The sequence below is a fragment of the Notamacropus eugenii genome, chromosome 2 (genome assembly GCF_028372415.1).
Source record: "Notamacropus eugenii isolate mMacEug1 chromosome 2, mMacEug1.pri_v2, whole genome shotgun sequence".
NCBI classification, from domain to species: Eukaryota; Metazoa; Chordata; class Mammalia; order Diprotodontia; family Macropodidae; genus Notamacropus; species Notamacropus eugenii.
Window position 1 is genome coordinate 252,764,600 of NC_092873.1, and position 10,317 is coordinate 252,774,916.

Below are 10,317 nucleotides of genomic sequence, written 5' to 3' on the forward strand. Positions count from 1 at the left end.
AATACCTTGCAATTCAGTTTCTCCCCTCTCTAAGGTTATCTGTCTTAACAGCTAAGTCCAATGACCTTTTCTCATTCCTCATTCCATTCTGTTTTGCTGAAACTTTTGTCGCTATTGACCCTTCTCCTTCCTTGGCTTTCACAGCGTTGCTCTCCTTCAGTTCTCATTCCTGTCTTAATGGCGTCTCAATCCACTTTGCTGAATCCGCATCTATCTGCTGTCCACCAAGTGTCCTGGGTCTCTGTCTTCTCTCTCTTCTTTTTTCTTTTCTCTCTTTCCTCTCCTCTCTCCTTTCTTTTTCACAGTTCCAGACTTTATTAAATATACAAAACCCTGTACCCTTTGCTGTGGCAGACCAACGAGGGGCTGCTGTTTCCTTCTCTGCAGTCTATTTATTCTTCCTTCAGTAGTTCATTGTAGAGCATGGCCAAGGCTCCCAGGAAGGAGATAAACTCCTGGAAGTTCACTTCCTGATCTTTGTCCTGGTCCAGACTATCCATCAGTGCTGCGATATCTGCATCTTCCATTTTAGATCCAAGGCAGAGTTCATTTTGGATCAAACCTTCAGCTCCTTCTTGCTCAGAGTGTTCTTATCACCCTCCTTGCTTGAATATTTGTGGCAGATGCTGATCAGGGCACAAATAGCTTCATCCAGCATGCAGGCCAGAGCTGCCAGGTAGACGAGAGGGAGCGAAGGCAGAGAGAAGCAGAGATGAAAAGTGGGTGCCTTAGGGATCCTTTCCTCTCTTCTCTCTCCTCTCCTATCCTCTTCTCCTTCTGTCTCTCTGTCTCTGTCTCTCCTCATCAATCTCATCAGTTCTAGAGAATGCAATGATCACCTCTGTCCAGATGACTCATTTCTACATCTAAATGTTCATCTCTCACCTCTCTCTTGAATTTCACGCCTGTATCACCAAGTGTTAGCAGGATACCATTACTAGGATGCCATATTGACATCTCAGACTCACCATGTTTAAAGGGACTCATTATGTTCCCCTGAAAACCTTTTTACCCCTCTAAGCTTTTCTTTCTGTTAAGGGCATTTCTATCACTCGAGTCACTTCAAGCTCAGTGTGCTTTCAATCTTCTTCCTTACCCCTGACATGGAACTAGTTGCTTTCTTAAATTCTACTTCTACAATATCTCTTGCATCCATTCATTTATCTTTATTCACATGGTCACTGCTTTGCTTTAGGGCATCATCGCCTCTCAGTTCAACAAACATTTGTTAATCACCTATTATAAACTGCATTATGCTACACCATCTCTGCCCTTACTTCTACGTAGAAGTAGATAAATAAAAAGTCATTTTAAAGGGAGCGAGGGGAGTAGCAGTAACACTGGGCTGGGGAGGGATCAGGAAAGACCTACTGTAGGAGGCTCAGTAGGCTTTGAAGGAAGCTAGTGAGCCTGTGAGGTAGAGGGAAGGAGGCTATGCTTTCCACATCCATACAAAGACTGGCAGTCAGGAAATGTCATATATGAAGAAAAACTAAAAGGATAAGAGACAGAGAAATATATTAATAGAAACTTCTAGAAGTCTTTCCCTCCCCACCCCCACCCTTTTTAATAATCTTTCCTGGATTTTTGTAATAGCTTCTTAATTGATACCTCCATTTTTTTCCCAATCCCTTCTCTTTACAATCTATCCTACACATAGCTGCTTATTTAATATGTCTAGGACAAAGGTCTGACACACAGTTTCTGATAAATCACACCATGGTTAAATGATATAAGCTCTGAAGTAATTTATGGTGCATTAAATGTTATCAGAAAGATATTGAATTATTTTAACATCCTAAGCATCTTTGAATTCATTTTGCGGCCTAAGTACATATGTATCACTGACCTTAAAGACATTTTGATTGATTCATCCTTTAAAAAAACACATCTACAAGAAGAAAAATTCAGTTCTTTTTTTTGTATTGTCTGGAACGGGTTGCTCTAGTTGTACAACCATTAATTTATGTGTCATCTAAGGAGTATTTTACCTAAGAGAGAGGACTGACATGTGCAATGTATTTGCAATTCTTATAGTTTATCATCCATTTGTATCTACAAGTTATTTTTATAAACTGTTATCTATATTTTATAATTACATACAACTTGAACTTTTCAAGCTTACAGCTATGGATTTGCAACTGAAATTTATTTTGTTAAGTGTAAATGTCTGGAGTGTAAATTAGCATGATAGGAAATTGAAAAGGTAGATTAGAAGCCATATAATGAAGGAGCTTACAAGCTAAAGAATTTAGACTTTATTCTGTAGATATTGTTCTCCAAGGTTCTGTACTAGATTCTCTTCTCTTTTACATCCCTGTGCTGTTAAATACTTGTATTAATGACTTGGATAGGGGCATGGATGGCATGTTTGAAATGTTCATCCTCTCTTAGAATTCAGGAAAATCACAGATCATATATTATAGACCTAGAGATCAGAGGATCATCAGAAGTCATCTAGTCAAAGAGAGTCATTGCATCTAGAATGAAAGAGGTAATAGTTCTGCCATACTCTCTGCCCATGTCAGCTTGTATCTGGAGATTCTTGGTGAGGTATAGGTGTGAACAGATGGGTTCCATTCCAGTTCTTAAATATTCTTATATGAATATAGCAATGCTTCAGGAGAGGCTGCTAGGTGGTTCAGTGGACAGAGCACTGGGCTTAAGGTCAGGAAGACCTGCATTCAGGCTTCAGACTCTTTACAGGCTTTCAGACTTTGGACAAGTCACTTAACTTCTGTTTGCTTAATCCATCAGAAAAGGATATAGCAAAGCATTCCAGTATCTCTGCCAAGAAGACCTCATATGGGGGTCACAGAGTCAAATGTGAATGAATGACTAGCCAACAACAATGCTTTAGGAAGAATAACCTGGCAGCCATATTTAGGATAGATAACAGAGGGAGGGACTTGATACAGGGAGAAGAGTTTGGAAGCTATTTCAGTGGTCCAGTTGAAAAACACAGCCAGGACCTGATTAGTGCAGGTAATGAATCCCATGAAGGAGTGCAATGAATTTTGTATTTGCACTATTTGAAGTTATAATTATGTAAAATACAGTAATTTGTTCTAGCCCAGATAGAAATATGCACTGAATTCAATTAATGTGACCATTTCAGGGAAAATTCCTTATTTGCACCAATTCGAATCTAGTTGTCAAGAGAATCTGAATAATGATAGTGTAAATTAGAAAGAGGAGGAAGATATGAAAATATGTGGTGGTAGAATCCCTCAATTCTAGGCCTGTAATTCCAAGTCGCACCAAGTCCCAGTTTGACATCAAAGACCAAGTCTACAGCAAGCTTTGTCTTCTCACTGCTTTTAGGCCTGGCAGAGGATGAGAAGTGAATTTAGCTTCTAGATGAAGATTTAGTCAAGTCTTTCTATTCATTTAGCTTCACATATGTGAGAAGTCCACTGTGGTTTGACTTTTCACTTCCCTCCTACAGCAAAAGAGAGGGACTTTTTTGGGAGGAGAGCAAAAGTATCATTTTTGCTCATTGTACACACTTTTGGTTGGTTTTATGATTGTGTCCCTAATATCTGAACATATCACTTTAAGGGCAGCACTAAAAACATTTACTAAGTTGCATAAAACTTAAATTAAAATAATTTCCCTCCCCCTCAGGGCAATACTTACCTCATCAGGAAAAAAACAATGTGAGTTTCAAGCTGTCCAATGCAATTCAGCAAAGAGAAAACATGGATGACTTGGGAATACTCTTAAAATACCAGATTAAAGAGGAGTTCTTCACTTGGCATCCAGCCTTCCAGTCAGACAGACAGTACTGAGAATGCCAATGGGATGTGAGTTCCAAAGCTGCTTACTATGGAAGAATGATGATTTTCCTGATGATAAAGTTTCTTGGGGACATGAAGGATTTGAGTAAAAGGAGTAGACTTGGTGAGACTGGAGGCTTTGGAAGGACTTTTCTATTCTATCCTCCAACTCTTCAACTGGATCACAGTATACTGATGAGATCTGAATTCCAATACTGGTTTATATGTATATGCATATGTACATGTTTATGGACCTCTACAGCTATTTATCTATTGTATACATGTGATATATAACAGGTATATTACTTGTGTCTTATATGGTACAAACTATAGGTTGTATTTGTGACATTTGCACAACATATAACATGCACATACAATAGCTATAGAGCATGGTTTGCATAAAGATATAAGATAAATAATGCAAGCATGATCAATGACATATTGTCCGTGTATATGTGGCATATCATATGTTAACATGTGCCTTAAAACACTATATAAATGCTAGCTATTATTGTTATAGTTCATGAAGAATTTACAATGAAGTTCCAAAATGCCATGAATACTTTATACATTTGAAGACTCATCTGAATCATGCTTTCTTCATTTAATAATTGTGCCATTAATTCTCTATGATGTTATTTTAATAGCAGCTGGGACAATCCCAACAGTCATCTGGATATAATTCGGTTTTTATGGGCTTGGGATCCCTGCCTCTCCACCTCCATACTCATACACAGAGGACACCTTTCAGAATCCTTCTTTTCAGTTCAGATTTAATTTCTTTCTTCTGTGAAGCCTTCCCTGATCCCTTCAGCTAGAAGTCTTACCTCTTTTCAAATTTTCTGAACAAACCACTGGACATGTTCGCTCCCTTTCCTCCCCATCCTGAATTATATTTTTCAGGATGCATGTTACATTGTCCTCCCACTGCTCTCCCTGGCATAAAGTATTAGCTCCTTGAGGCTGGCAACTGTGTCTCTTGAATCTTTCTATACCCTTCTAACACAGTGCTTTATAGGTAGAGGGTTCATAGTCATTTATTGGACTGGAGTGTATTGGATTGAATTGGCTGGATTGGACTGACCTGGATTGGATAAAATTGGACTAGATTACAGTGGACTGGATGGGAATAGCCTGATTGGACCTGAATTGGACTGAGGCATTAACTAAATGCAAAGCTTGTGATTTCCTCAGGCCAACCCATACACAGTGAATAAAGCTGCACATGACTAATAGTAAGTAGTTCAGCCCACTCTGTGACATGTGGGAGGAAAGGAAACGTCAAACCATAAGAGTGGGCTTCCTGACTGAAGAAACCGACCTCTGCTCTTGATCTATCTGGGGCTGCAGTGGGCCCAAGGGTGGTGGTGTTAGCGTGAAGGGTCTGTCAGGATTTCCGTTTATAAATCATGGGTTTTCCAGACCCTCACATCTCAAGCTTACTCTACTGCTTCCTTATGTGATCTGATCCATTTTTAAAAAGGAAAAAAAATGGACCTATGTTTATGAAAACATATATAGCTGGAGGCAAACATGGTACAGTGGAAAGTGCTCTGGGTTTAGAGTCAGAGGACAAATGGGTTCAAATCCTACTTCTCTCACTTTATATATGACCTTTGGTAAATGACTTAATCTCTCTGAGACCAAGGTGAAATGAAGAGTTTGGACTAGCTGGCTCTAAGGTCTCTTTTAATTCCATGGGTGATCCTAGTTATAATAGTAAAATATTAGAAACAATATAAGGATAAAGAAAAATAATTAGAAACAATTGAAATGGCTTGATAAACTATGCTGGGCACCTAGGTGGGGCAGTGGATAGAGCTCTAGGACCGGAATCTGGAAGATCTGAATTCAAATCTGTTCCCAGACACTTACTAGTTATGTCACCCTGGGTAAGTCACTTAACCTCTGTCTCAGTTTCCTCATCTGTAAAATGAGCTAGGGAAGGAAATGGCAAACCATTCCAGTATCTTTGCCAAGATATTGTCAGACTTGACTAAAGTGACCGAACAACAATATAATAGATGTAATAGAGTATTAAGATAACAATAATGTTATAATGTATGAAACATACAAGGAAATATGGAAAGACATAGATGAGTTAAGAGTGAAACAGGTAGAACAAAAATACACTGATTAAATTTTTTTAAAAAAGAGAAAAGAAAGAAGGAAAATGGACTCAAAGGTGGTAGAGTTTTGGATAGGCCTAGAAAGAGACACAAAATAAAAGTCTTTCTTGGCTTCTGCCCCATTAAAGACTAGGGAGTTTGGGCAAGATTTTTTCCTCGTGTCTTTATATGTTTATTTGATTGTTTGAAATAAATCCTCTGATCCTAAATATTTACTGATCCTAAGTATTCATTGTACATAGTCATTTAGCTAGAGAGATAAAATTGAACCCATTTGTAAATCAGAGTGAAATGGTTGTTTAGGCCTTTGTTGTTGCAGCTATATGGAATTGACTAGAGCACATTTTATAGCATGTCTTTTCGTAATTAAATTTTCTTTTTTTTTTCAGTTAGCAAAAATCTACCTTCTCTTCCTTTCATCCTAACCCTCAATTGAAAAAGAAAGAAAAACTAATTACAAACATGTATATTCAAGCAAAACAGATTTCCACATCAGCCATGTCTAAAAAAAAGTCTTGCCTTTCATCTCTGTATAAGGAGATGGGTAGCATGTTTTATCATTAGTCCTCTGGAAACACAGTTGGTCATTGTGCTGACCAGAGTTCTTATCTTTCAAAGTTGTTTTTCCTTACAATATTATTATTGTATAAATCATTCTTAGGATATGTCTTTTAAAGAATTAGGATCCTGACAGAAAAAGGAGCTGAGAATCAAAATGCGATATAGAATGTGTGTACTTGTTAGAGTGGTGACCATTTTGAGTCATACCTTAAACATATATTCTATGGTACACCATGGGTTTAGGCAGTTTTAAAAGCTAAGCTCTATAGAGGATGAAGATGGCTCCCTTTTAATCACCTTCTGCTAAGAGATTAAGAAGCTCAAGGAACTATACCCAGAAATGAAAGAAATTCCCTTTGTGACATTCATCTCATCCACATCCGAAAATAAGGGGAAAGTGGTCCAGGCAGAAATATGGCCACAGGGATTTCCCCTTCTACAGAAAAGGGCTTTAATCTCACATATTGAGCCCTGGAAAAAAAAAGAAAAGACTTTCCTTTCCCCTGGTCTCTTGACCTATGTGGATCAGTATAACCTCATCTCTTGAGGGTGAGAAAGTATCTCAAGACTATTTTAATAGGACCCTCATTTCCTATTATCTGCCCCTAAGACTACTACTCTTAGTCTCAACTTCTCCATCTGTAAAATGGGGATATAGTGAGCAAGATTTTGCACTGGCCAGGAGACAGTCTTAAAATTAAGGCTATATTTGTTATTGGCAGTTATACATAATAGAGGCAGGAATGTGGGTCAAATGAGTGGAGAATGATGAGCTTGTCTTCACTTTTTCCTCTTGCTCAGCTATATTTGGGTACCAATCAAAGAGAGTCTGGGTGGTATAATGGGGAGTTTGGGAAGCACAGTCTTTAAAAACATGTTTGGGGGACTAAATATAGCAACCACAGAGGTAAAAGGTGTTAAAGATAATTTCCTAACTCTAAGTGAGATAATTGTCTGGGAACATGGATTTAAAATCAGCAGCATACACGATAAAAATAAATACATTTAATTGTGTTCTGGGGCATTTGGTAGCTACCTGACCCCAGCCAGACTCATAGCTCTCAATTAAGTATCAACTATCAGGAAAAGGCTTTCTATTACTATATCCTTAAAAGAGAAGGAGAGAACCACAGGCCCTTAGACAGCTTAAACCCAGCAGATGGTAGCAAAGAACAGCCTGGTGACCATAAGACCAGAGCACAGCACAGAGGTCACACACCTAGGAGAAAGTAGTATGATGACCTCATCAGCTTTGCAGCATCCCAGTCAAGTGTATACCCAGATTATACAAGTCCCTAATGTGGGTGCCTTTCATACATGTGCCCTGACTACACAAGCTCCTTAGTGTAGGAATCTTCATGCACCTACCAAACTCGAAGGATCTTTGTTACAATCAAATGAGACAATATATAAATAACACATAAAACATTTTGTAAACCTTAAAGCATAAAAATGCTAGCTATGATCATCATTGACATCATCCTCATCTTTATCAACATTATTTAATTCACAGTTATTTGAGGAAAACATTTTGTAACTTCAAATGTGAGAAGTCATTATTAATATATTAGAAATAAAGTGATCGTAGGAGACAGAGAAAGCAGGAAAAAGTAGTTTACCTCCGCACCTAGCCAGAACCTCTAATGCCACCAGCTGGGACTCAGGTACCTGGTTATTCTGGCTTACAATGGCTATTTTTAGTGTCTTTATACCCCACCACTTCCTGCTGCTACTGTAGGTTTTTATTAAGGAAAAAATAAAACAGAATGATAAAATAGATTTATGATGTCTAAACATCTCCATAAGAATTCAAGAACACTAAAAATCTTATCCAAAGGAATACACACACATATATGTATGCATGAATGTATATATATACATATAAATATCTGTATCTATATACAAAACCCTCATACCATATTATCTGACCCTAAGACTTCTCTGAGCCTCAGCTTCTCCATCTGTAAAATAGGGATATGGTGAGCAAGATTTGTATTGCGCAGGTTACAAATATATATGAAATACGTGTGTGTGTGTGTGTGTGTGTGTGTGTGTGTGTGTGTGTGTGTGTGTATAAAGTGGGGGAGAGGGAGAGAAGAAGGTGAGGAGAGAGAGAGGAATATTTGCATATATGTATGTGTATGGGTAACAGAAAACTTTTGAAACTTAAATCTATCTCCTCCAAGAGTTGTTATTTATAGATGTTTGGGGTTTTTCTAAATTTTATTTGGGTATGGATGAAACTTTAAAACTTCAAACTCTTTCAGGAATCATCCTGAGTCAAAGGCTAGCTTTTAAAACCTACAGGGATACAGGTACTTCTAAGGGGAAGTTTATCAAGTAAACTTAAACAGTACATGCAAATCAAAGGAAATGCTCACAGAATGGGGATAGGCAGGAGGTCTTTTCAAATAACTGAAGATAGAGAAGTGGTCCAATAGTGATATAACAGACAGACAATTGACTGAGTGAGGTTATGCTGGGGTTTTATGACTTTATGGTGAGGTTTGGTTGTAATGTATTACTTCTCATAATAAATTATCATTATAAACTTAACATAATTTATAATAGGCTGCTGGATGGCACAGGGAATAGAGTGCTGGGCCTGGAGTCAGAAAGACATCTTCCTGAGTTCAAATCTGACCTCAGACACTTACTAGCTGTGTGACTCTGAGCAAGGCACTTAACCCTGTTTGCCTCAGTTTCCTCATAGATAAAATGAGCTGGAGAAGGAAATGGTAAACCACTCCAGTATCTTTGCCAAGAAAATCCCAAACGGGGTCACAAAGAGTCAGATTCGGCTGAAAAAAATGACTAAACAACAGAAAGTATAATAGCTAGCATTTGTGTATCACTTTTAAGGTTGGCAAAGTCCTTTACAAATATTATCTGTATCCTCACAACAGCTCTGGAGGCTGGGGTAAGTGTTCTTATTATAACCCATTTTACGGATGACAAAATTAAGGCAGATAGAGATTAAGTGAATTGCCCAGGAAAACACTAATTTATGTGACAATGACACCCATTTGAAAAGGTGCAGGGTTGGGAGACAGAGTACTTGAGTATAATCCTACTTTTGCTGCCTTTGTGCTGTGCAACCTTAACTCCTCTGAGTCTCTGATCTTTCATATAGAAAAATAAGCCTTATGCTGCTTACCTCACAGAATTGCTGTAGGGTAAACCTGAAAGTGCTTCATAAATCACAAGTTATGTTTAGAAATAATAGATAGCATTTAATTAAAAATAACAGCAAATTCTAGATCTGTGTCTACCACGTAAATGACAGAACCTGACTTTACCTTTGCATCCTAAATCTCAGAAAAGTTAGAAACACATTTCCAGAAAACACATCTCTTTAACTTTAAGGAATATGATTACTTAGTTATAATTCTGGCAAAGAAAGAAATAGGCATTATGTAGAAAACTTTGGATTAGTACTTTGGTGGACTAAAACTTTGGCTGAATCTTGGAAGTTCCTTGAACAAGTTGGTTTGATCTATTTTGCAATATGGTGTGTCAAAAAATCTTAGGGCAGTTAAAGTTGGCCAAAACTCTCAGGGAAATTTTAAGCTTTAATGGTGTAAAACTGCCCTAAAATTTTTGGGACATACCATGTTTCCAAGTAGATCAAAACAACCAGTTTAAGTTCTGCCAGAAGTCCTTTAATGGCTTAAATGGCCAAAAACTGGCCCTTAGACTTTTGGGATTATGTGAACCCTCAGAGTTTGCAATTAAATTTCCTTAGCCCTTGTCACTAGTGCAGGATTGAAGGGCAAGGGGTCATTTCAAAGATGTTTCTGGTATGCCAGATAATATCGAGTAATACATCAAACTCCTTACAAATAAAA

The 10,317-nt window shown here is 37.8% G+C and overlaps 1 pseudogene; it reads right to left on the reverse strand.

Annotated features, from left to right (window-relative positions):
- Positions 1-305: 305 nt before the first annotated feature.
- Positions 306-4,641, reverse strand: LOC140522954 (protein S100-A6-like; annotated as a pseudogene).
- Between the last annotated feature and the right edge of the window lie 5,676 nt (positions 4,642-10,317).